General features: G+C 45.1%; 1 long non-coding RNA gene across 1 annotated transcript in view; it reads left to right on the top strand.

Annotated features, from left to right (window-relative positions):
- Positions 1–27,505, top strand: part of LOC144684031 (uncharacterized) — a 432,394-nt gene that overhangs the window by 233,954 nt on the left and 170,935 nt on the right. The window lies entirely within an intron of this gene.

Genomic DNA, 27,505 nt, shown 5'->3' with positions numbered 1-27,505 from the left:
TTTTCTATTCTTCCTGCCAAAGTGGACAACCCCACATTTTCTCATATTATACTCCATCTGCCAATGTTTTTTCCCACCTGTCTATATCCCTTTGCAAACACTTTGTTTCCTCCTCACAACTTGCTTTCCTACCTTTGTATTGTTAGTTAATTTGGCTATAATAGTCATTCCCTTCATCCAAGTCATTAATATAGATTGTAAATAATAGAGGCCCCAGCACTGATCCCTGTGGCACTCCTCTAGTTAGAGATTGCCAACCTGAAAATAATGCATTTACCCCAACTCTCTGTTTCCTGTTAGTTAGCCAATCCTCTCTCCATGCTATTACACAGCCCCAACACCAGGAGCTCTTATCTTGTGTAATAACCTTTTTATGTGGCACCTTATTGAATGCTTTTTGAAAATCCAAATACACCGCATCTACTGGATCCCCTTTATCCGACTTGCTTGTTATGTCCTCTAAGATCTCTAATAAGTTTGTCAAACATGATTTCCATTTCTAGAAACCACGATGCCTCCACTTGATCATACTATGATTTTCTGTATGTCCTGCTACTACCTCCTTGTAGATTCCAGCATTTTCCCAGTGACAGGGGTTAGGCCACCTGGCCTATGGTTTCCTGTTTTCGGTTTCCTTCCTTTCTTGAACAGAGGTGTTGCATTCATGGTTTTCCAAACTACTGGGATCTTTCCAGAATCTAGGGAATTTTAGAAGATTACAACCAATGCATCCACTATCTCTGCAGCCATTATTTTTAAGACCCTAGGATGCAGGTCATCAGGTCCAGGGGAATTTACTCCCATTAGTTTTCCTAATGCTTTATTTCTAGTGATTGTGATTGCTATAAATTCCTCCCTCATTTTTGCCTCTTAATTTTCTACTATTCTTGGGATGCTTTTCTTTGACTTCTACTCTAAGGCAAATACAAAATACTTGTTCAAAGCCTCTGCCATTTTTTTATTTCCCACCTTCTCACCCTCAAAGGGACCAATACTCATTTTAGTACTCTTTTCCATTTCATATTTGTAGAAGCTCTGTCTGTTTTTATATTTCTAGCTAGTTTTCTCTCATACTCTAATTTCTCCCTCTTCATTATCTTTCGGTCATCCTTTGCTATTTTCTGAGGTTTTCAATCTTCTGGCTTACCACTAATCCTCGCAGCATTGCACCCCTTTTCTTTCAATTTTAAAAATTCATTTACTGGATTTGAGCATCGCTAGCTAGGCCAGCATTTATTGCCTATCACTAATTGCCCTAGAGAAGGTGGTGGTGAGCTGCCTTCTTGAACTGCTGCAGTCCATGTGGTGTAGGTACACCCACAGTGCTGTTAGGGAGGGAGTTCCACGATTTTGACCCAGCGACAGTAAAGGAACAGCGATATATTTCCAAGTCAGGATGGTGAGTGACTTGGAGGGGAACTTCCAGGTGGTGGTGTTCCCATCTATCTGCTGCCCTTGTCCTTCTAGATGGTAGTGGTCATGGGTTTGGAAGGTGCTGTCTAAGCAGCCTTGGTGAATTCCTGCAGTGCATCTTGTCGATGGTACACACTGCTGCTACTGTGCATCGGTGGTGGAGGGAGTGAATGTTTGTGGATGTAGTGCCAATCAAGTGAGCTGCTTTGCCCTGGATGTTGTCAAGCTTCTTGAGTGTTATTGGAGCTGCACTCATCCAGGCAAGTGGAGAGTATTCCATCACACTCCTGTTTTGTGCCTTGTAGATGGTGGACAGGCTTTGGGGAGCCAGGAGGCAAGTTACTCACTGCAGGATTCCTAGCCTCTGACCTGCTCTTGTAGCCACAGTATTTACAGGGCTGGTCAAGTTCAGTTTCTGGTCAATGATAACCCCCAGGATGTTAATAGTGGGGGATTCATTGATGGTAATGCCATTGAATTTCAAGGGGCAATGGTTAGATCCTCTCTTGTTGGAGATGGTCATTGGCTGGCACTCGTGTGGTGTGAATGTTACTTGCCACTTATCAGCCCAAGCCTGGATATTGTCTAGGTCTTGCTGTATTTGGACATGGACTGCTTCAGTATCTGAGGAGTCGCAAAAGATTCTGAACATTGTGCAATCATCAGCGAACATCCCCACCTCTGACCTTATAATGGAAGGAAGGTCATTGATGAAGCAGCTGAAGATTGTTGGGCCGAGGACACTACCCTGAGGAACTCCTGCAGTGATGTCCTGGAACTGAGATGATTGACCTCCAACAACCACAACCATCTTCCTTTGTGCTAGATATGACTCCAACCAACGGAGAGTTTTCCCCCTGATCCCCATTGACTCTTGTTTTGCTCGGGCTCCTTGATGCCACACTCGGTCAAATGCTGCTTTGATGTCAAGGGCAGTCACTCTCACCTCACCTCTGGAGTTCAGCTCTTTTGGCCATGTTTGGACCAAGGCTGTAATGAGGTTAGGAGCTGAGTGGCCCTGGCGGAACACAAACTGAGCATCAGTGAGCAGGTTATTGCTGAGTAAGTGCTGCTTGATAGCATTTTGAGTCAGCTGGTGAGCTAAGGGTAAATAAAGGCGATGAGCTGAAGGCACAGATGGACACATGGCAGAATGATATCATCACTATAACAGAAACAGGGCTTAAAGAGGGGCAAAAATACCATCTCAACATCCCTGGATATAGAGTTTTCAGACAGGATAGGGAGGGGGATAAAAAAGGTGGTTAAAGAATCAATTACCGCGGTGAGGAGGGATGATATGCTAAATGAAGCATCAAATGAGACCATATGAGTTGAACTCAGAAATAAAAAGGGGGCAGCCACACTGCTAGGGGTGTACTATAGACTCCCGAATAGTGGAAGGGAGTTAGAAGAACAAATGTGTAGGCAAACCTCTGAGTGCAAAAACAGTAATAGTTGGGGACTTCGACTACCCTAATATCAAATGGGATATGATCAATGTGAAGGGCACAAAGGCCACAAAATTCTTGAATTGCATTCAAGAGAACTTTTCAGCCAGCATGTAACAAGCCTAACGAGAGGGGCAATTCTAGATTTAGGGTGGAATCGTCCAGTCCCGTTGGTGGCAGGCGTCACGGCAACATGAGTGGACTATGTGGCGAGAAGGCCAAAAATCGGTTCCATGCCGTAGTGAAACCAGTTTACAATCTTCCACTCCGCCCGTCAATGGTGCTGCATTTCCTGCCGCTACACATCAGGAACCTAACTTCAATACTTTAGCATCTCATTATAAGCCCTGCTCACCAGGATCATCCCCCACATCAAATTGACTGCCCAGGTCAGCGTGACTTCAGAACGGCGTGCTTCAAGACTGCCTTCAAAAGGCATGTACCTGGCGAGCTGAGCTTCGTGGGGAACTCGAAGGTGAGTGCACACAAACTTGCGCAGCGCCTGTCAGCATTGCCCGTAGCACTTCAAGGAAGAGGCACCGCACATTCAGCAGAGTGCGGGGCAGTGCACAGGCAAGTTGCTTTTTCCTGGCTGGCTTTCAGCATGGTGCCAGGGCAAGGGCTCCAGTGTGGGTGAGGCCAGGGGGTGTGGGGGCATGACAGCACAGACTAAAAGAAATACACAATCACATGCCGGGGCAGTGGTGGCGGGGGTTGGTGGGGAGGGGCAGGTGAGGGAAGCGACCACGCACTTAGGAAAGCTTGTCGAAAGTGAGCATTCTTTCACAGCTGAGACCTGTTATGACCACAGTCAGTGTTAATTGCTGCACAAACCAAATCTCAGAGGGAAACTTGGCTTATGGGCCACAACATTTTTTTAGTATTCCCAATAACAAGAAGACAGCATACTGATCTCAGCAGTAAGAGGTCCAGTAACACTTAAACGATTTTAGAAATTAAAAGTGTTATTCACAAAAAAATAAAAGAAAACTTAAATACACAAGATTATAGTTACACAATTAAGGTTAGTCGAACAAAACTTTCCCCCAAAACTCTACTTAGTCAAACCCACAAGTCACCACTTTCCAGGCAACACTTCCTTATAGATGTTACATATGAAATCCAGTAATATTACACAAGGCAAATTGCTGTAGCTTCAGTAAAGGTGTATCACATGACCCTAACCCTCTTCTACTCTGTGGTGGAATTCACTTCAGAATAAACCCACTTGCTGCAGCCCAAAACTTTTCTGGCTTGACTGGATGGGTGATTCAAACTGCCTCCTCCTCCAGGCCAGTGCTCCAGCTATCTCAACAGCCTAAACAGCTCCAGCCATCTCTAGCTCAACAGCTATCCAGCTCGACAGCCATTCACGGTAACTCTAATATACCTTTTTCCCTTTCATCTTCATTTTATTGTTCTCACACACCTCTTTGAAACTCAACCCTTCCTAATATAAGATCTTTCATGTTTCCAGCTTGTCTTGGCTTTGGGATCGATAAAATATCATATTCCCACTACTTGTTTACCTATGAACTCTTGCAAGATGTAAACATGTTTCTTTCTACCTCTGACTCTGTTTGATATTCAAGTAAGCTCTCAACTTATCTAAAAATGCAAATGTTAGATCTAACCTATTTACTTGTACCTCAACTTAACACCTCTATCCTTTTCATGTTTCCAAATCCCCAGGCAACCTGAATCCTATCAAACTCTTTCCCAGCTTAATGAAATCACACAGACACAGACACGCACACCCAGCCTTCTTTATAGAATCACACAATATTCCCCCAAAATATTAAATATTCTCACAGACATTTCAGCTGCAGCTCCATTGACATGCTTAGACTTGGGCCCCTGAAGCTTTTCTGCTCATTTGAGAAACGCAAAAGCATGAAAGTGCCGCCAAATGCTCCAAAACTTTTCACCCTTCGGGCACAGACTGTAAATTAATGTGCGTTTTAGGGGGCTGCAGAACAATTGGTCAACTGGGCAAGTTACACAATCCCCTTGTGAAAGATGGCAATGGCGCAGTTACTGGTAGAGACGCTCATAGCCCCTTTGTTATGACCCAGCAGTTGGTAAAGCTGAGTTATTTCAAAATCCCAGAGGGAAATTTTAAACAACTGTCATAACCTATATTTTTAAGTGGTATGTTTGGCATGCAGCTCTTAATTCAGGAATCAGACTACCAGTTCTTAAGAGGTTTTTATATCAAACTACATGAGACTTTTACTAATTTACACAAGTTAGATATATACACATGGCCACAAATTAATACTATCATAACTTTTAACAAATTTCCAAACTAATCTCCATTAAGGCAGCAGCAACCCTAGACTTTAAGCAGACACCAGGCAAAGCATTTTCACCTTACAAATTCAAAATGAGGTTCCTTTCACTTCGGTTCCTTTGCAGACACGGTGGTAGGCTTACAGGCTTTGATCTTACATTGCCTCTGCTCTGCTCTGCACACACAAAACTGCTGTCTGTTATACCCAGCATATCTCGGTGAATATAAATTCTCATTGTACCACCAGCCCCTTTGAACTCCACCTCTTCTAACAATAAAACCCCTTTCATAGTAACAATTTTATTAGTAATATAAACATTGCTTAGTCTCTGCTAGCTAGGTGCCAAATTTCACTCCTCTTTTTGAAAGCTCTATTCAACAAAACACAAATGCACTCTACCACTCTTACATCTCAAAACTAATACACATCAAAGCACCCAGACTAGCTGGCTTTAATCCAATTAACACACAACCACAGACTATAGAACCCTCTATTTAAGAAAAATAATTTCAATAATGTTATATACATTAATAGCTTCATAACACCCTTGAAATGTCTTTAGTAAGGTTTGGACCAGTATCCATCATGGTTCAAGCTAACAGCGCAGCCTTGCAGTGCCAGTTAGGAGAATGCCTGTGCTTGAGCTCAGAGTACAGCTTGGAGTCCAATGGTAGAAGCTTCGAAGCTGCCGTCAATCGGTCAAGTGGAGTGGGGCAGAGGTGGATGGGTCTTTGGACAGCCATGAATCGCACTAAACACTGACCATCCAAGTGATGGCCAGCACTCTCCTGCATATGTGGAGGGACTTTGAGATGCACCCAGAGATGGAGACTTAACCAAGAGAGGTCCTTAGGACACATGTGCTAACACATGCGTCTCTCTCTTTGATTGAGCTGCCCCACACCCCTCTCGCTTTGACACTGTTGGAGGCCAACTATGGCATCAGTGATGGAGTTCAGCTCGCGCAATACAGGACCAATGTGCTGGACCAAGGGTGCAATGGCGGCCGCAATCCTGCCAGTGTTGACCTCAGTGCTTTGGCATGCTGGTGCATCACCTTGGGCTGAAAGCAGACAGACTCCTCCATCGTCCCTTGCAATCTGAGGGGTGCATCAGACATCCCTTCCTGATGTTCCTGTGATTGTCTTTGCAGCTCCAACAACTGATTGAGGACCAAGTCCAAAAGCTCATCATCTGACTTGGGTTCAGCAGATTCCTTGCCTCCAGCACTCCTCTGAGTGCCAGCGACCTCGGATGTCCCTGCCTCCGCCTGCTGTGGAACAGATTGTGTGCTGTGCTCACCAGATTGTGATCCTAAGGCAGCTCTACATCTAGGTCCCACCGAGGTGTGTGCCACTGTGCTGGTGGAGGGTGTGGATGAATGCCATGACAGATCTTCAATGGTGCAGCCCTCAGGGTCTTCATCCAAGGTGCTCTTAGCGCTGGGGTCGGGGTCACAGTTGCCTGAGGGCGACGTGTCATATGTGCCTATGAGAGAAAGCGGAGATTATCAGTGCTTGGTAGCCATGTTGAACACAGAACAGTGGACTCATGGTAGTGTTGAGAGAGGGATCATGTGGTGCAGGATACTCATGTGGACGTTCGCCACCAACCTCACCATCGCCGCAGGAACAGTCCACGCCCTCTCCAGCCAGCTTCAACTCACGACTCTTGAATGGAATGAGGACCTTGACGTCTGGCACTCCACCCCGGTCTGGGGCCTCTCCCGGCGAATGTGCGTGATCTTGTCCTGCACAAAGACAAATGGAGAGACTGTGAACAAGGCGCATGCCAGGCCAAATGAAGAGGATGCCTGGCATGTGTGCGTGCTGTGTGGAGTCATGGACAGGATGAGGAGGCAGTCTCCAGAGGAGATGAGGCCAGATGGAGATGTGAGGGTGTGTGAGAGAGTGAGTGGTGATGTCCCTTGAGCTGGCAGTCAGTGAGATGCCAGTGAATGTGTGATGGGCTTTTGAGTGGGTGAGTTGATATTGACGAGATGGTTGCCTTACCCTGGCGGCACTGATGAGATCATTGATCCGTTTTCTGCATTGGATGGCTGATCTCTCACGTGCAGCATTGATACTGACCACCACTGCCACCGCCTCCCAAGCCAGAGTGGTGAGACTGATGGGCCCCCTGCAGCCAGAGAGGGGATATGGGACTTTGTGGTGAGCCTCTATGGCGTCCTAAAGGTGTCCCAGGGATGCGTCACTGAATCGGGGGGCTGCAATCTTCCTGGCATTTGGGGCCATGTCTTCAGCACTGCTGTCCTGGGCTGCAAGCATTGAGAAATGTGCACGGTGGGCCAATTGGAGGCCTGCCGTCCGTGATCTGGGGTGTTTCCCGTGACTGCATAATTTATGAGGCAGGAAGGGGATGAAACAGCTTGAAAAACTGCCATTGCGGCCGGCAGTAAAACATCTTTTTCAAGCCCGCAACCACACTTAGTGCAAATCTAGGATAATGCTGTCCTTAGTTTTAGGAAATGAATCTGGGCAAGTGGACAAAGTAGCAGTGAGGGACCATTTTGGAGACAGTGACCATAATACAGTTAGATTTAGCATCATTATGGAAAACGACAAAGATAGAACAGGAATAAAAGTTCTAAATTGTGTAAGGAACCTATTTTAATTTTTCTTGGACTGTGGCTTTAAAATTGGACTGTAGCTTTAAAAACTACCATTGCTGCAGTTGAAAGACGTGTTCACTAGAACAGGATGAGGAATATCTACAATGTTGCTATCCTGGAACAGAGTGTGCTATAAAAGAACAGGATGATGCCGGAAAGGAGTCCTGGACTAAGGGGAACTGCCTGACAACAGCATTTTAATTGACTCCTGACCAGGTGACCAGGGTTTTGTGTGGTAACAGTGCAGGAAGTACAGCTCCTAGCCATCAAAGAGGGAAGACCTAAAACCTCTCTCTCCTGTGTTTTTAAGATTCCAGTAATTCTTCCATAATAGCTAGCTGGTTATTTCTCAAATCTCTGTAACCTGCTTTCTCTGAAAACCACTGTCAAGAGGAAAATAGGGAAAAAATCGCTAGTCGAGACACTGAAAAACAAGTTTTCAATCAGTGAACCACAGACTGAAAGTGCTGGGAGACCACCTCGTGTCATCAACAACAACAAACTGCAAGAAATTTGGAAGACATCAATAAAAATCAACCTATCTAATCCTGTACTCCAGATTGATACTATTGAACTGTTTTATCTCAGCCTTAAAATCCATGCTTTGTGTGTCTTATGTGTGTGTGAGTATGTGTTTGAGTATAGGGGTTTAAGAAGGGGTAGAACTTAAGTTATAGAGTTAGAAGTTAACAGTTAATATTTCTTTCTTTTGCCACTAGTTAAAGACAATTTGTTCAATAAACAGTTATTTACTCATTAAGTTTACAAACCTGGTGCTCGTATTCTGTTAATCTAAATTAAACAGTTAGGTAGAATTGCGGCAATCTGGTGGTTTGATTAAACTTTTCACATTTGTCACGGCTCAGGCAACAGTGGGGCTGATATTACAGTGCATTATCCCCAGTGAGTCGTGACAATTGGGGGAAGGCAAATTTTACAAAACTGAAAGGTGAACTAGTGAAAGTGGACTGGATACGGCTATTAGAAGGGAAAATGGTGTCATATCAGTAGGTGTTCAAAAGTGAGATTCGATGGGCACAGTGTAGACGTATTCCCACAAAGATAAAGGGTGGTACTGCCAAATCTAAAGCCCCCTGGTTATCCAGAAGCATACAAGGTAAGATAAAACAGAAATAGAGAGCTTAAGACAGTCACAAAAAGCTTAATATTGTAGAAAGCTAGAGGAGTATAGAAAGTACAGGGGTGAAGTAAAAAAGGAAATTGGGAAAGCAAAGAGTGAATATGAAAAAATATTGGCAGGTTAACTATCAATCACCTGAAGCATGATTAGGGCCTGAATAGGTGTTGATTACTATTTGAAGCTTAACTACTGTGAGTCAGTTCAGCTCACCTCAGCTCTATTTAAAAAAGGGACTATCGAAGCACACGATCAGTTTAAGGTCTTTTTGTGGTTTATAGTTTGTATATTCTGTAGCAATGAGGATCAGAAAAGAAGGGCCCTAGAGTAATTGATTTAAAAGGTTCAAGTTATAGGGATAAGTCATAGCAGGAGAGCTCAAAGCCGAGGTGTGCTCCATGTGGGAAGCCAGGAACATTTCCAGTGCCCGGGACCAGCAGGAAGTGTGTCCAGCTGCAGCTCCTGGAAGCTCGGTTTTCAGAGCTGGAATGGCGGCTGGGGACACTGTGGAGCATCCGCGAGTCTGAGAGCATCATGGATAGCACGTTTAGAGAGGTGATCACACTGCAGCTGAAGGGACTTGAGGAAGGAAGGGAATGGGTGACCAACAGGCAGTCCAAGAGAAACAGGCGGGTAGTTCAGGAGTTCCCTGGGATCCCGCTCACAAATCGGTATTCCATTTTGGAGGCTGATGAAGGTGCTGGTTCCTCCAGGGAGAGCAGACAGAGCCAAGCTTCTGGCACCACAAGCAGCCTGTCTGTACAGGAGGGGAAGAAGAGAGGAAGAGCAATAGTAATAGGGGATTCTATAGTCAAAGGAACAGATAGGTGCTACTGTGACCATCAACGTGATTCCAGGATGGTGTGTTGCCTCCCTGGTGCCAGGGTCACTGAATGGCTGCAGGGCATCATGAAGGGGGAGGGTGATAAGGCAGTGGTCATGGTACATGTTGGTACCAATGACGTAGGTAGAAAGAGGGATGAGGTCTTGGATCAAGAATTCAGGGAGTTAGGCAGTAGACTGACAAGCAGGACCTCTCGGGTTATAATCTCTGGATTACTCCCAGTGCCACGTACGAGCGAGCTCAGAAATAGGAGAATAGTGTAGATGAACACATGGCTTAAGAGTTGGTGCTGGGGGGAGGGTTTTAGATTCCTGCATTATTGGGACTTTTTCTGGGGAAGGTGGGACCTGTATAAGTGGGATGGTCGACATCTGAACCAGAGCGGGACTAACATCCTTGCGGGTGGGTTTGCTGGTGCTGTTGGGAGGAGTTTAAACTAATTCAGCAGGGGGAGTGGACACAGAATATTAGCAGAATAGGGACACATGATAATACAGTAAAACAATTAAGTCAGAGGGAGTACAGCTACATTAAGTTTCAAGGGAGTAAGGCAAGGCTGGATGGCATCTACTTTAATGCCAGGAGTATTACAGATAAAACAGAAGAGTTAAGGGTGAGGATTGACACGTGGAATTGTGATATAGTAGCCATCACTGAGACGTGGTTGAGGGAGGAGCAGGATTGGCAGCTCAACATTCCGGGATATAGAATCTTCAGGCAAGACAGGAGAGGGGATAAAAGGGGAGAAGGCATTGCATTATTAGTTAAGGAGTCAGTTACTGCAGTAAGGAGAGATGATATCGTGGAGGGGGCATCGAATGAAGCTTTGTGGATAGAGTTTAGGAATAAAAAAGGGGCAGCCACATTGTTAGGTGTTTATTATAGACCCCCAGATAGTCAGCGGGAACTTGAGGAGCAAATATGTGCACAATTTGCGGAGGTGTGTAAAAACAATAACAATAATTATATTAGGCGATTCCAACTTTCCCAACATTAATTGGGATAGACATAGTTTAAGGGCTTAGATGGAGTGGATTTCTTGAAATGTGCACAGGAGAACTTTTTAGGTCAATATGTAGAGGGTCCAACAAGGGACGGTGCAGTGCTGGACCTAATTCTGGGGAATGAAGCCAGACAAGTGGCTGAGGTGGTGGTGGGGGAGCATTTTAGTGATAACGACCACAACATGGTACAGTTTAAGTTTGTTATGGACAAAGAAATAGACAAGTTGCAAAAAATATTTTGGATTGGGGAACAGCGGATTTTAGTAAAATAAGGCAGGATCTGGTCAAGGTAGACTGGGAACAGCTACTTGTGGGAAAATCTACAGAAGAGCAGTGGGGGGCATTCAAAAAGGAAATGGGGAGGGGACAGGCTCAACATGTTCCCTCTAGGGTGATAGGAAGGAGTAACAAGCCCAGAGAATCATGGATGACCAGAGATATTCAGGTTACGATGAGAAGGAAAAGAGAGGCTTTTAGCAGGTAAAAGGGGAGCAAATCAGCGGAGGCATTAGTGGAGTACAGAAAGTGCAGGGTGGAGCTTAAGAAAGCAATTAGGAGAGCAAAGAGGGGATATGAGAAAGTTCTGGCTGGTAAAAGTAGGGAAAATCCCAAGATATTCTATAAGTATATCAATGGGAAGAGGATAACCAGGAAAAGAGTAGGGCCCATTAGGGATCAAGGGGGCAAGCTTTGGGTGGAGACAGAGGACATCGCTAGAGTGTTGAACGAATACTTCACATTCTTCTTCACCCAAGAGAATGAGGATGAAGGTATCGAACTCGGGGAGAGAGACTGTAAGGTTCTTGAGCAAGTTGATATAGGGAGTGACAAGGTATTGGAGGTGTTGGCAGGCTTAAAAGTGGACAAATCTCCCGGTCTGGATGATTTGTGTCCCAGACTGCTGAGGGAGGCAAGGGAGGACATCGCAGGGGCCCTGACCCAAATTTTTAATTCCTCTCTGGCCACGGGGGAGGTGCCAGAGGACTGGAGAACAACTAACGTGGTACTGTTATTTAAGAAGGGTTGTAGAGATAAGCCAGGGAACTACAGACCAGTGAGTCTCACGTCAGTGGTAGGGAAACTATTGGAGAAAATTCTGAAGGAGAGAATCTACCTCCACTTGGAGAGGCAAGGTTTGATCAGGGATAGTCAGCATGGCTTTGTCAGAGGGAGGTCATGCCTAACAAATTTGATTGAATTTTTTGAGGAGGTGACCAGGTGTGTAGATGAGGGTAGTGCAGCTGATGTAGTTTATATGGATTTCAGCAAAGCCTTTGACAAGGTCCCACTTGGGTAGTTATAAAGAAGGCAAATGCACATGGGATACAGGATAATTTAATAAGGTGAATTCAAAATTGGCTTAGTTGTAGGAGATAGTGGGTGATGACAGAAGGCTGCTTTAGTGACTGGAAGCCAGTGTCCAGTGATGTACCACAGGGATCTGTGCTCGGTCCCCTATTATTTGTCATTTATATAAACGACATAGATGACTATTTGGGGGGTAGGATTAGGAAGTTTGCAGATGACACAAAGATTGGCCGGGTGGTTAACAATGTGGTTGAGTGTCTTGGGCTACAGGAAGATATAGACAGAATGGTCAAATGGGCAGATAAGTGGCAGATGGAATTTAACCCTGAAAAGTGTGATTTGATACACTTTGGAAGGAGTAATTTGACAAGGAAGTATTCAATGAACGGCATGACACTACGAAGTTCTGAGGAACAAAGGTACCTCGGCGTGTGTGTCCAGCGATCTCTGAAGGCGGAGGGGCATGTTAGTGGGGTGGTGAAAAAGACATTTGGGACACTTGCCTTTATCAATCGAGGCACAGATTACATAAGTAGGGAGGTCATGTGGAGTTGTATAGAACCTTGGTGAGGCCACAGCTGGAGTACTGTGCGCAGTTCTGGTCACCACATTATAGGAAGGATGTGATTGCACTGGAGTGGGTGCAGAGGAGATTCACCAGGATGTTGCCTGGGATGAAACATTTAAGTTATGAAGAGAGGTTGGATAGACTTGGGTTGTTTTCGTTGGAGCAGAGAAGACTGAGGGGCGACCTGATCGAGGTGTACAAGATTATTGAGGGGCATGGACAGGGTGGATAGGGAGCAGCTGTTCCCCTTAGTTGAAGGGTCAGTCACGAGGAGACACAAGTTCAAGGTGAGGGGCAGGAGGTTTCGGGGGGATGTGAGGAAAACATTTTTATCCAGAGGGTGGTGACAATCTGAAATGCGCTGCCTGGGAGGGTGGTGGAGGCGGGTTGCCTCACATCTTTTAAAAAGTTCCTGGATGAGCACTTGGCACGTCAGAACATTCAAGGCTATGGGCCAAGTGCTGGCAAATGGGATTAGTAGGTAAGTCAGGTGTTTCTCACGTGTTGCTGCAGACTCGATGGTCCGAAGGGCCTCTTCTACACTGTGTGATTCTGTAAAGCAAAGAAAACTTAAAGATGTTTTACCAGCACTTTAAGAGCAAGAGAATAACAAGGAAAGGGGAGGGCCTATTAGAGATGTACATGGAAACTTGTGCTCTGATGCTGAAGATGTGGGCAGGGTTCTCAATGAGTACTTTCTCTCTGTCTTCACTAAGGAGAGGGATGATGCAGACATTCTGGTTCAAGAGAAAGACTGTGAAATATTAGATACAATAAGCATAATGAGAGAGGAAGCACTGGAGGACCTGGCATCCTTGAAGGTTGATAAAGCACCAGGGCCAGATGGATTGTATTGCAGGCAGTTAAAGGAGGCCAGGGAGGAAAGAATGGATGCTCTGAGGGTCATTTTCCAATTCTCATTAGAGGATAGGCGAAGTACCAGGGGATTGGAGATCTGCAAATGTTGTACCATTATTTAAAAGAGGTGTGAGGGATAGGCCAGAAAATTATAGACAGGTCAGTCTGACTTCGCTGGTGGGTAAATAACTGGAATGAACTCTGAAAGACAGGATAAACTGTCACTTCGAAAGGCACAGATTGATCAGGGATAGTCAGCATGGTTTTGTTAGGGGAAGATCGTGTCTTACTAACTTAATAGAATTTTTTGAGGAAGTAACAAGGAGGATTGTTGAGGGTAGTGCAGTGGATGTTGTCTACATGGATTTCAGTAAGGCAAGGTCCCACATGGCAGACTGGTCAGAAAAGTGAGATCCTGTGGGATACAGGGAAAGGTGGCAAGATGCATCCAAAATTGGCTCAGTGTCAGGAAACAAAGTGTAATGGTCAATGCTAAGATAAAAGCAAAATACTGCGGATGCTGGAAATCTGAAACAAAAACAAAAATAGCTGGAAAAACTCGGCAGGTCTGACAGCATCAGCGGAGAGGAAGACAGTTAATGTTTCAAGTCCGTATGACTCTTCATGATGCTGTCAGACCTGCTGAGTTTTTCCAGCTATTTTTGTTTTTGTAATGGTTGATGGATGTTTTGCGAATGGAAAACGGTTTACAGTGGTGTTCCACAGGGCTCAGTGTTGGGTCCCTTGCTGTTTGTTGCATATATTGATTTTGACATAAATGTGGGAGGTATGATTGGAAAATTTGCAGATGACACAAAAATTGGCCATGTAGTTGATAGTGAAGAGGATAGCTGTTGTCTCCAGAATTATATCAATGGTTTGGTTGAGTGGACAGAAAAGTGGTAAACGGAATTCAATCCGAAAAATTGTGAGATAATGCACTTAGGGAGGGAACACAAAGCAAGGAAATACTCAATAAATGGGAGGATATTGAGAGGGGTTGAGGAAGTTAGAGACCTTGGGGTATATGTCCACAGGTCCCTGAAGGTGTCAGGACAGGTGCATAAGGTGGTCAAGAAAGCATATAGAATGCTTTCCTTTACTGGATGAGGTGTTGAATACAAAAGCAGGGATGTAATGATGGAACTGTATAACATGCTGGTTAAGCCACAGCTGGAATTTTGTGTACAGTTCTGGTCACCACATTACAGGAAGGACATAATTACTCTGGAAAGAGTGCAGAGGAGATTTACAAGAATGTTGCCAAGGCCTGAAAATTGGAGCTATGAGGAAATATTGGATAGGCTGGGGTTGTTTTCCTTGGAACATAGGAGGCTGAGGGGTGACCTAATTGAGGTTTACAAAATTATGAGGGACTTAGATAGGGTAAACAGGAAAGACTTGTTTCTCCGGCTAAGGGGTCAATTACCAGGGGGCATAGATTTAAGGTGATTGATAGAAGGATTAGAGGGGACATGAGGAAAAACTTTTTCATGAAGAGGGCGGTGGGTGTCTGGAATTTACTGCTTAAATCAGTGGTTGAGGCTGAAATGCTCAATTCATTTAATCTGCATCTGAAGTGCTGTAACCTGCAAGGCTACAGATCAGGTGCTGGAAAGTGGGATTAAAATGAACACCTAGTTCCTTTTTTAATCTTTTTCTGGCTGGCATCGATAAGATGGGCTGAATGGCCTCTTTCTGCACCGTAACTTTTCTATGGTTCTATTGTACCCAAGGATTGGAAGTCTGTGAACGTTATACCATTATTTAAAAAGTGTGCGAGCGATCGGCCAGAATATTATAGGCCAGTCAATCTGATTTTGGTAGTGGGCAAATTATTGGAATCAGTTCTGAGAGACAGGATAAACTGTCACTTAGGATGGCACGGATATTCTGCATGGTTTTGTTAGGGGAAGATCGTGTTTTACTAACTTATTAGAATTTTGTGAGGAAGTAACAAGGAGGACTGATGAGGGTTGTGCAGTGGATGTTGTGTTACATGGATTTCAGTAAAGCATTTGACAAGGTCCCACATGGCAAACTGGTCAGGAAAACAAGATCCCATGGGATACAGCGGAAGGTGGTGAGTGGATCCAAAATTGGCTGAGCAACAGGAAACAGAATGTAATGGCCAATGGATGTTTTTGGGAATAGAAAGTGGTTTCCAGCGGCGTTCCACAGGGGTCAGTGTTGGCACCCTTGCTATTTGTTGCATATATTGTGGAGAGAGCAGTTAATAAAACATACAGCATCCTAGGCTTTATTAATAGGGGCATGGAGTACAAGAGCAAGGCAGTTATGCTGCACTTGTATAGGACACTAGTTAGACCTCAGCTGGCGTATTGTGTACAGCTCTGGGTACCACACTCTAGGAAGGATGTGAAAGCATTGGAGAGAGTGCAGAAGAGGTTTACAAGAATGGTTCCAGGGATAAGAAACTTCAGTTATGAAGATAGACTGAAGAAGTTGAGACTATTCTCCTCGGAGAGGAGAAGGCTAAGAGGAAATTTGATAGCGGTGTTCAAAATCATGAGGGGGTTGGACAGAGTAGATAGAGAGAAACTTCCTGCTCGTAAAAGGATCGAGAACGAGAGGGCACAGATTTAAAGTGATTTGCAAAAGAAGCAAATATGAGAAAAAACTTTTTCACACAGTGAGTGGTTCAGGTCTGGAATGCACTGCCCGGAAGTGTGGTGGAATCAGGTGCAACCGAGGCATTCAAGAGGGCATTGGATGATTATTTGAATAGAAACAATGTGCAGGGTTGTGGGAAAAATGCAGGAGATTGGCACTGAGTCATAATGCTCATTGGGAAAGCCAGTGCAGAAATGATGGGATGAATGGCCTCATTCTGCACAGTAACAATTCTGTGATATTAATGGTTTGAACTTAAATGTGGTAGGCATGATTGGGAAATTGCAGATGACACAAAAATTGGCCATGTAGTTGACAGTGAAAAGGATAGCTGTCAACTCCAGAATGATATCAATGGTTTGGTTGAGTGGGTGGAAAAGTGGCAAATGGAATTCAATACAAAGAAGTGTGAGGTAATGCATTTGGGGTGGGCAAGCAAAGCAAGGGAATATGCAATAAACGGAAGTTATTGAGAGGGACTGAGGAAATGAGAGACCTAGGAGTGCATATCCACAGGTCCTTGATTGTGGCAGGACAGCTGGTAAAGAAAGCATATGGAATGCTTTCCTTTATTAGACGAGGTATTGAATACAAAAGCAGGGATGTAATGCTGGAACTGTATAAAATGCTGGTTAGGCCACAGCTGGAATTTTGTGTACAGTTCTGGTCACCACATTACAGGAAGGATATAATTGCCCTGGTGAGAGTACAGAGGAGATTTACAAGAATGTTGCCAGGGCTTGAAAATTGCAGCTATGAGGGAATATTGGATTGGCTGGGGTTGTTTTCCTTAGAACAGAGGAGGCTAAGGGGTGACCTATTCGAGGTGTACTGTTTCCCCTATCTGAGGGATCAATTACCAGAGGTCCTGGATTTAAGGTGATTGGTGGAAGAAGGGTGTTACGGACTCAAAACGTGAACTATTTCTCTCTCCACAGATGCTGTCAGACTTGCTTAGTTTTTCCAGCATTTTTTGTTTTTATTTCATTTAAAGGTACCTGGGTCTGCATCTGAAGTGTTATAACCTGCAAGGCTAGTGATTATGTTCAGGAAAGTGGGATTAAAAATGGGCAACTAGTTTCTTTTTTTCTCTTTCATGGCTGGTGAAGACATGATGGGCTGAATGGCCTTTTTCTGCACCTTAACCTTTCTATAGTTCTACCTTCCATCCATAACGTTGCTGATGATCAAGAGCAGACTTCTGGCTCAGAGGCAGGGACACTACCCACCCCACCACAAGACTTCTTTTTTATATCGCAATGAAAGAAAAATATTGCAGATGCTGGAAACCTGAAATAAAAACAGAAAGAGCTAGAAAAACTCAGCAGGTCTGGCATCGTCTGTGGAGAGAGAAACAGAGTTAATGTTTTGGCCCAATGTGACTCTTCTTCATCTGAATGAGTATTGGATCAGCTGTCGGTACTTAAAGTTGATAAGGCACCAGGACTGGATGAGATGAATCCAAGAATATTGAAGGAAGTGAGAATGGAAATTGCAGAGGCACTGGCAATAATCTTTCAATGTTCCCTGGATTCAGGGGAAGTGCCGGAGGACTGGAGAATTGCAAACATTATGCCCTTGTTCAAGAAAGGTTGTAAAGATCTGCCCTGCAATTACAGACCAGTCAGTTTAACTTCGGTGGTGGGAAAATTTCTAGAAATAATTATTCAGGATAGAATTAATAGTCACATGGAAAAACGTGGATTGATTCGGAAGAGACAACATGGGTACGTTAAAGAAAAATCGTGTCCAACTAACTTGCTGGAGTTTTTTTGAAGAGGTAACAGATGGTTGTTGAGGGAAAGGCCATTGATGCGATGTATATGGACTCCCAAAAGGCGTTTGATACCGTGCCACATAACAGACTTATGAGGAAAGTTATAGGTCATGGGATAGAAGGGACAGCAGCAACGTGGATACAAAATTAGCTGAGGGATAGGAAACAGAGTATTGACTCATAGATGTTTACAGCACAGAAGGAGGCCATTCGGTCCATCATGTCTGCGCCGGTCAACAAAGATCTGACTACACTAATCCCATTTTCCAGGGCTTGGCCCATAGCCCTGGAGGCGAGGACAACGCAAGTGAATATCTCAATACTTCTTAAATGTTATGAGAGTTTCTGACTCAACCACCCTTTCAGGCAGTGAGTTCCAGACTCCCACCACCCTCTGGGTGAAAAAATTTCTCCTCAACTCTCCTCTTAGCCTTCTACCTCTTACCTTAAATCCATGCCCCCTGGTTATTGACCCCTCTACTAATGGAAAAAGTGCCTTCCTATCCACCCTATCTATGTCTCTCATAATCTTATACACCTCTATCAGGTCCCCTCTCAAGCTTTGCTACTCCAAGGAAAACAACCCCAGCCTATCCAATCTTTCCTCATAGCTCAGACCCTCCAGCCCAGGCAGCATCCTGGTAAATCTCCTCTGCACCCTCTCCAGTGAAATCACAGCCTTCCTATAAAGTGGCGACCAGAAATGCACGCAGTACTCCAGTTGGGGTCTAACCAGAATTTTATACAGTTCCAGCATAACCTCCCTGCTCTTGTATCTTTTGCCTTGGCTAATAAAGGCAAGTATTCTATATGCCTTCTTAAACACCTTATCCACCTGCCCTGCTACCTTCAGGATATGCACACCAAGGTTCCTCTGATCTTTAGTAATTTCCACGGTCCTACCCTTTATTGTATAATCCCGTGCCTTGTTAGCCCTCCCCAAGTGCATTACCCCACGCTTTTCCAGGTTGAATTCCGTTAGCCACTGCTCTGCCCACCTGACCAGTCCATTGATATCCTCCTGCAGTTTACGGCTATCCTCCTCACTATTTGCCATCCTACCAATTTCCGTGTCACCTGCGAACTTCTTGATCATACCCTATACATTTAAGTCCAAATCATTTATGTACACCACAACCAGCAAGGGCCCCAGAACCGAGCCCTGCGGAACACCACTGAAACTGATTTCTAGTCACTTAAATCCCTCTACCATCGCCCTCTGCTTCCTGCCTCTCAGCCAATTTTGGATCCAAAGTGCCATTTAGCCTTGGATCCCATGGGCTCTTACTTTCTTGACCAGTCTGCCACGAGGGACCTTATCAAAAGCTTTGTTAAAGTCCATGTAGGCCACATCAAGTGCATTACCCTCATCAACATTCTTGGTTACCTCCTCTAAAAATTCAAATTTGTCAAAAGCAGCCTTCCCTTAACAAATCCATGCTGACTATCCCTGATTAATCCGTGGTCTCTCCAAGTGTAGATATATTCTGTTCTTCAGAATTCTTTCTAGTAACTTCCCCATCACCGAGGTTAGACTGACTGGCCTGTAATTTCCTGGTCTATCCCTTCCTCCCTTGTTTAATAATGGGACGACGTTAGTAGTCCTCCAGTCCTCTGGCACCTCACCTGTGGCCAGAGACGATTTGAAAATTACTGCCAGGGCCCCTGATATTTCTTCCCTTGCCTCCCTCAACAGCCTGGGTTACATCTCATCCGGGCCTGCGGATTTATTCACTTTAAGGCCGCTAAACCCGCTAGTACCTCCTCTCTCTCTATGTTAATTTCCTCTAATATTTCACAGTCCTCCACCCTGATGTCATCCTTTTCCATTGTGAAGACCGACGCAAAGTATTCATTGAGGCCTGTACCCACGTCTTCCGGGTCCACACACAGATTACCTCTATGGTCCCAAATTGGCCCTCCTCTTCCCTAGTTATTCTCTTGCTCTTTATATATTTTTAAGAAACCCTTGGGTTTTCCTTTATTCTACCCACCAATGCTTTCTCATGCACTCTCTTAGCTTTCCTAATTTCCTTTTTTAATGTTTCCCTTTGCAGTTGTTATACTCCTCTAGGGACTTTGCCATATTGAGCCCTCGGTATCTGCTATAAGCTTCTCTTTTGTTCTTAATCCTAACCTTTTTGTCCCTTGTCATCCAGGGTCCCCCAGACTTGGATCCCGCCCCCACCCCCTCCTTTTTCTTTACGGGATCATATTTGCCCTATACTCTCGCTATTTCCTCCTCGAGTGCCTCCCATGGCTCTGACACAGTTTTATCTGCAAGTAGCTGCTCCCAGTCCAGTTGGGCCAAATCGTATCTCATCTTAGTAAAATTAGCCTTTCCCCAGTTTAGAACTTTTATTCCCAGCCCAACCTTATCCTTTTCCATAACTATCCTAAATCTAACTGAGTTAAGGTCACTATCTCCAAAATGCTCCCCTACTGATACGCCTTCCACCTGCCCGGGCTCATTTCTGATTAGGCCCAGAACTGCCTCCTCCCTTGTTGGGCTTTCTACATACTGGCTAAAAAAAGTTCTCCTGGATGCAACTTAAGAATTTTGCTCCCTCCCTACCTTGCACACTAAAACTATCCCAGTTAATATTTGGATCGTTAAAATTTCCTACTATTACTGCCCTATTATTCTTACACTTCTCTGAAATTTGATTACATATTTGACCCTCTATCTTCCCCTGACTGTTTGGGGGCCTATAGTACACACCCAACAGCGTGTTTGCCCCTTTTGTGTTTCTTACTTCTACCCATATGGCTTCATTTGATGATCCTTCCAAGTTATCATCCCTCCTCACTGCTATAATTGATTCCTTGATCAATATTGCAACTCCCCCTCCTCTTTTATCCCCCTCTCTATTTCATCTGAATACCATATAACCAAGAATGTTGAGCTGCCAATCCTGCCCTTCTTTTAGCCAAGTCTCAGTCATAGCTATGATATCATACTCCCACGTGCCTACCTGTGCCCTCAGCTCACCTGTCTTATTCCTCAGGCTCCTTGCATCAAAATATATTCCATTTAGCCTTGCTAAACTCACTTCTTTCTTAAAAAAAAACAAAAATACCTGGAAAAACTCAGCAGGTCTGACAGTATCTGCGGAGAGGAATACAGTTAACGTTTCAAGTCCGAATGACTCTTCATCAGAAGAGGTGAAATATAAGCTGGTTTAAGGGGGGAGTGGGACAGATAGAGCTGGATAGAGGGCCAGTGATAGGTGGAGATTGCCAAAACATGTCATAGACAAAAGGGCAAAGAGGTGTTGACTGTGGTGATATTAGCTAAGAAATGTGCTAATGGGGACATTTAGGGTGGAAAGCAGGATGAGCAAGGGACAGATAGCCCTAGTGGGGGGGAAATCGAAATAGGCTAAAAGGTAGAGATAAAACAATGGATGGAAATACATTTAAAAATAATGGAAATAGGTGGGAAAAGAAAAATCTATATAAATTATTGGAAAAAGGGGAATCGGAAAGGGGGTGGGGATGGAGGAGAGAGTTCATAATCTATAGTTGTTGAACTCAATATTCAGTCCGGAAGGCTGTAAAGTGCCTAGACGGAAGATGAGGTGCTGTTTCTCTAGTTTGCGTTGAGCTTCACTGGAACATTGCAGCAGGCCAAGGACAGACATGTGGGCATGAGAGCAGGGTGGAGTGTTGAAATGGCAAGCGACAGGGAGGTCTGGGTCATGCTTGCGGACAGACTGAAGGTTAACTGTATTCCTCTCCGCAGATGCTGTCAGACCTGCTGAGTTTTTCCAGGTATTTTTGTTTTTGTTTTAGATTTCCAGCATCCGCAGTATTTTGCTTTTATCTTACTGTTTAACTTGACTGCCACCTCTCTTCAAGGAATGTCTACCTTGAAGAAGTATTGCTCTTCTCTCCGACAGGATTTCCGTATCTCTCTTTTGCCTTGTTCACCTTCATTGCTTTCAATTTCTCCCCTGGTGTTTGACAAGATGTTTACTAAAACTCGCTTTCACAGCCAAATATCATTCCTCAGTGAGTGTCTCTGTATCCGACTTACCCCACGTGGATTTCAACTGAAGTTCCATCCCTCATGTTTCGAACCCACCCAGGATTACAGGTATCTCCGGGACATACAACGTTTCTCGGACTGCTGTTCTCGTCGCATCCTGAGATCCACACTCAGTGCCACACGCCGCCATATGAACACACTCGACCTCTCCCTCCAGCAGCACCGACTCACCCTATTTCTAAGCTGTCCTCGCCTCCAGTATCATTTTATTCTTCGTCTCATCCGACGCCTCAACAAGAAACTTTGTCTCTTTCTTTCAGATGCAAAGGAGCGCAAGCTCCAACAACTCATCGACACCAACGCCCATCCAGGACCCTCCACCTCTGCCCATCCCTCTTCCCCCATCCCGTCTTCCAATCCCAGCCCCAGCTGTGTTTTCACCATACCCCCTGACCTTCCCCTCTCCAATGCTGAACGTTCAGTGCTTAGTAAAGGACTCAGTTTCAGACCCTTACACCCTCACCTCAATGAATTTCGGGCTCGGCACGGTGCTGAACTCTTCTTCCGCCGCCTTCGTCTCCGTGCTCACTTCTTTGGGCAGGAGTCCTCCCCCCATTCAACGGATCCTTTTACCCACCTCCAATATTCTCCCTCCACCTGGACCCCTCCCTCTGGCCTCTTACCTGCTCTCGATCTTTTCACTGAGAACTGTCGGCGTGACATTGGCCATCTCAATTTCTCTGACCCTCTCACCCACTCTAACCTGTCTCTCTCTGAACTTGCTGCACTCCGTTCTCTCAGGTCCAACCCTGACATTGTCATCAAACCTGCTGACAAGGGTGGTGCTGTTGTTGTCTGGCGCACTGACCTCTACCTCGCAGAGGCTGAGCGTCAACTCTCAGACACTTCCTCCTACCTCCCCCTGGACCATGACCCCACCACTGAACATCAAGCCATTGTTTCCAGGACTGTCACTGACCTCATCTCCTCTGGAGATCTTCCCTACACAGCTTCCAACCTCATAGTCTCCCAACCTCAGACGGCCTGCTGCTACCTCCTACCCAAAATCAACAAACAGGACTGTCCCGGCAGACTGATCGTGTCAGCCTGTTCCTGCCCCACGGAACTCATTTCTTGCTATCTTGACTCTGTTCTCTCTCCCCTTGACCAGTCTCATCCCACCTACATCCGTGATTCCTCTGATGCCCTACATCATATCAACACTTTCCAGTTCCCTCGCCCCAACCGCTTCCTCTTCACCATGGATGTCCAATCCCTCTACACCTCCATCCCCACCAGGATGGTCTGAGGGCTCTACGCTTCTTCCTTGAACAGAGGCCCTGAACAATCCCCATCCACCACTACTCTCCTCCATCTGGCTGAACTTGTTCTCTCACTGAACAATTTCTCCTTAAACTCGTCTCACTTCGTCCAAATAAAAGGTGTGGCTATGGGTACCCGCATGGGCCCCAGTTATGCCTGTCTCTTTATGGGGTATGTGGAACATTCCTTGTTCCAGTCCTACTCAGGCCCCCTCCCACAACTCTTCCTCCGGTACATCGATGACTGCTTCGGTGCTGCTTCATGGTCTCGTCTGGACCTGGAAAAATTTATTAATTTTGCTTCCAATTTCCACCCCTCCATCATTTTCACATGGTCCATCACTGACACTTCCCTTCCCTTCCTTGACCTTTCAATCTCAATTTCTGGTGATAGACTGTCCACCAATATTCATTACAAGCCTACCAACTCCCACAGCCAACTTGACTACAGCTCCTCAAACCCCGCTTCCTGTAAGGACTCCATCCCATTCCCTCAGTTCCTTTGCCTCCGTTGCATCTGTTCTGATGATGCCACTTTCAAAAACAGTTCCTCTGACATGTCTTCCTTCTTCCTTAACCGAGGTTTTCCACCCACGGTAGTTGACAGGGCCCTCAACCGTGTCTGGCCCATCTCCCGCGCATCCGCCCTCACGCCTTCTCCTCCCTCCCAGAAACATGATAGGGTCGCCCTTGTCCTCACTTATCACCCCACCAGCCTCCGCATTCAAAGGATCATCCTCCGCCATTTCCGCCAACTCCAGCATGATGCCACCACCAAACACATCTTCCCTTCGCCACCCCTGGTGGCATTTCACAGGGATTGTTCCCTCCGGGACACCCTGGTCCACTCCTCCATCACCCCCTACACCTTAGCCCCCTCCCAAGGTACTTTCCCATGCAACCGCAGAAGGTGCAACACCTGCCCTTTTACTTCCCCCCTCCTCACCGTCCAAGGGCCCAAACATTCCTTTCAATTGAAGCAGCATTTCACTTGCACTTCCCTCAATTTTTTCTACTGCATTCGTTGCTCCCAATGCGGTTTCCTCGACATTGGAGAGACCAAACATAAACTGGGTGACCGCTTTGCGGAACACCTTCGGTCTGTCAGCAAGCATGACCCAGACCTCCCTGTTGCTTGCCATTTTAACACTCCACCCTGCTCTCATGCCCACATGTCTGTCCTTGGCCTGCTGCATTGTTCCAGTGAAGCTCAACGTAAACTGGAGGAACAGCACCTCATCTTCCGATTAGGCACTTTACAGCCTTCCGGACTGAATATTTAGTTCAACAACTTTAGATCATTAACTCTCCTCCTTCCCCACACCCTTTCCGATTCCCCTTTTTCCAATAATTTATATATATTTTTCTTTTCCCATCTATTTCCATTATTTTTAAATGTATTTCCATCCATTGTTTTATCTCTACCTTTTAGCCTATTTCGATTCTCCCCCACCCCACCCACTCTATCTGTCCCTTGCTCTTCCTGCTTTCCACCCTTAATGTCCCCATTAGCACATTTCTTAGCTAATATCACCACCGTCAACACCTCTTTGTCCTTTTGTCTATGACATCTTTTGGCTATCTCCACCTATCACTGGCCCTCTATCCAGCTCGACTTGTCCCACCCCGCTTAAACCAGCTTATATTTCACCTCTTTTCTATTTTTCCTTAGTTCTGATGAAGAGTCATTCGGACTTGAAACGTTAAATGTATTCCTCTTCGCAGATGCTGTCAGACCTGCTGAGTTTTTCCAGGTATTTTTGTTTTTGTTTTAGATTTCCAGCATCCGCAGTATTTTGCTTTTATCTTAGTTTTTCACTTCTTTCTTATCTAGCCTATGTTTCCTCTGCCTTCCAGACTTACTAGCGTTTTAACATATGTACATAAGAACATAAGAACTAGGAGCAAGAGTAGGCAATTCAGTCCCTCGAGCCTGCCCCACCATTCAATATGATCATGGCTGATCTCATTTCGGCCTCAACTCCAATTTCCCGCCCTCTCCCCATAACCTTTCAACCTGTTACTAATTACAAATCTGTCTATCTCCTCCTTAAATTTATTCAGCGTCCTGGCATCCACTGCACTCTGAGGTAGTGAATTCCACAGATTCACAACCCTTTGAGAAAAGTAATTCCTCCTCATCACTGATTCAAATATACCACCCCTTAGCCTAAAACTATGGCCTCTCATTCTAAAATGCCTCACAAGGGGAAACATCTGCTCCACGTCTACTTTGTCTATCCCCTTTAGCATCTTATATACCTCAATTAGATCTCCTCTCTTCCTTTTAAACTCTACCGAGGATAGGCCTAAGCTACTCAATCCCTCCTCATAAGACAAGCCCTGCATCTCTGGAATCAATCTAGTGAACCTCCTCTGAACCACCTCCAATGCAACTACATCCTTCCTCAAGTAAAGGGACCAAAATTGTGACTGGTGCGGTATCACCAATGCCTTGTACAGTTGCAACAACATTTCCCTATTTTTATACTCTATTCATTTAGCAATAAATGCCCAAATTCCATTTGCCTTCCTTATTACCCGCTGTACCTGCATGCTGGCTTTCAATTCATGCACGAGGACACCCAGATCCCTCTGCACTGACTTTGACTTTAACTTTGAATTCCATCTCAGTTTCTCTCCTTTCTGAACTACTTTTCAGGATCCCATCCCCCGGTTAAAGGGTATTTTTTGGGCTGGAATAAGTGGAGTTCCTCAGGGGTCGGTATTGGGACCCTTGCTTTTCCTGATATAAATGATCTAGGTCTTGGTGTGCAGGGGAAAATTGCAAAATTTGCAGATGACACAAAACTTGTGAGAATTGTAAACTATGAGGAGGACAGTGTAGAACTTCAAAAGCACATTGACACATTGGTGGAGTGGGCAGATAGGTGGCAGATGAAATTCAATGTGGAGAAGTGTGAGGTGATGCACTTTGGTACAAAGAACATGGAGAGACAGTATAAAATAAAGGATACTATTCTAAAGGGTGTGCAGAAGTAGAGGGACCTAGGTGTATATGTATATAAGTCATTAAAGGTGGCAGGACAGGTAGAGAGAGCTGTTTCTAAAGCATACAGTATTCTAGGCTTCATTAATAGGGGCACAGAATATAAGTCTGTCCGCAAGCATGACCCAGACCTCCCTGTCGCTTGCCATTTCAACACTCCACCCTGCTCTCATGCCCACATGACCGTCCTTGGCCTGCTGCATTGTTCCAGTGAAGCTCAACACAAACTGGAGGAACAGCACCTCATCTTCCGACTAGGCACTTTACAGCCTTCCGGACTGAATATTGAGTTCAACAATTTTAGATCATGAACTCTCTCCTCCATCCCCACCCCCTTTCCGATCCCCCTTTTTTCCAATAATTTATATAGGTTTTTCTTTTCCCACCTATTTCCATTATTTTTAAATGTACTTCCATCCATTGTTTTATCTCTACCTTTTAGCCTTTTTCGATTCCTTCACCCCACCCCACCCCCACTAGGGCTATCTGTACCTTGCTCATCCTGCTTTCTACCCTTAATTAGCACATTCCTTAGATAATATCACCACCTTCAACACCTCTTTGTCCTTTTGCCTATGACATCTTTTGGTTATCTCCACCTATCACTGGCCCTCTATCCAGCTCTACCTGTCCCACCCACACCTTAAACCAGCTTATATTTCACCTCTTTTCTATTTTTACTTAGTTCTGTTGAAGAGTCATACGGACTCGAAACGTTAACTGTGTTCCCTCTCCGCAGATGCTGTCAGACCTGCTGAGTTTTTCCAGGTATTTTTATTTTTGTTTTGGATTTCCAGCATCCGCAGTTTTTTGCTTTTATAGAAGAGCAGGGAGGTTTTGATGAACTTCTATAGGGCACTGGTTAGACCTCAGCTGGAATATTGTGTACAGTTCTGGGCACCACATTATAGGAAGGATGTGAACACATTGGAGAGAGTGCAGAAGAGGTTTACGAGGTGGTTCCAGGGATGAGAAACTTCGGTTATGAGGAAAGATTGGAGAAGTTGGGACTGTTTCCCTTGGAGAGGAGAAGGCTGAGAGGAGACTTGATAGAAGTTTTCAAAATCATGATGGGTCTGGACAGAGTAGACAGGGAGAGACTGTTCCCACTCGTAACCAGATCGAGAACCAGAGGGCACAGATTTAAAATGTTTTGCTAAAGAAGCAAATGTGAGAAAAAACATTTTCACCCAGGGAGTGGTTCGGGTTTGGAATGCACGGCCTGGGAGTGGGGTGGAGGCAGGTTCAATCGAGGCATTGG

The sequence above is a fragment of the Cetorhinus maximus genome, chromosome 8, assembly GCF_964194155.1.
Source record: "Cetorhinus maximus chromosome 8, sCetMax3.hap1.1, whole genome shotgun sequence".
Lineage (NCBI taxonomy): Eukaryota > Metazoa > Chordata > Chondrichthyes > Lamniformes > Cetorhinidae > Cetorhinus > Cetorhinus maximus.
The sequence above is the reverse complement of the archived record's forward strand: the minus strand, read 5'-3'. Positions and strand labels throughout refer to the sequence as shown.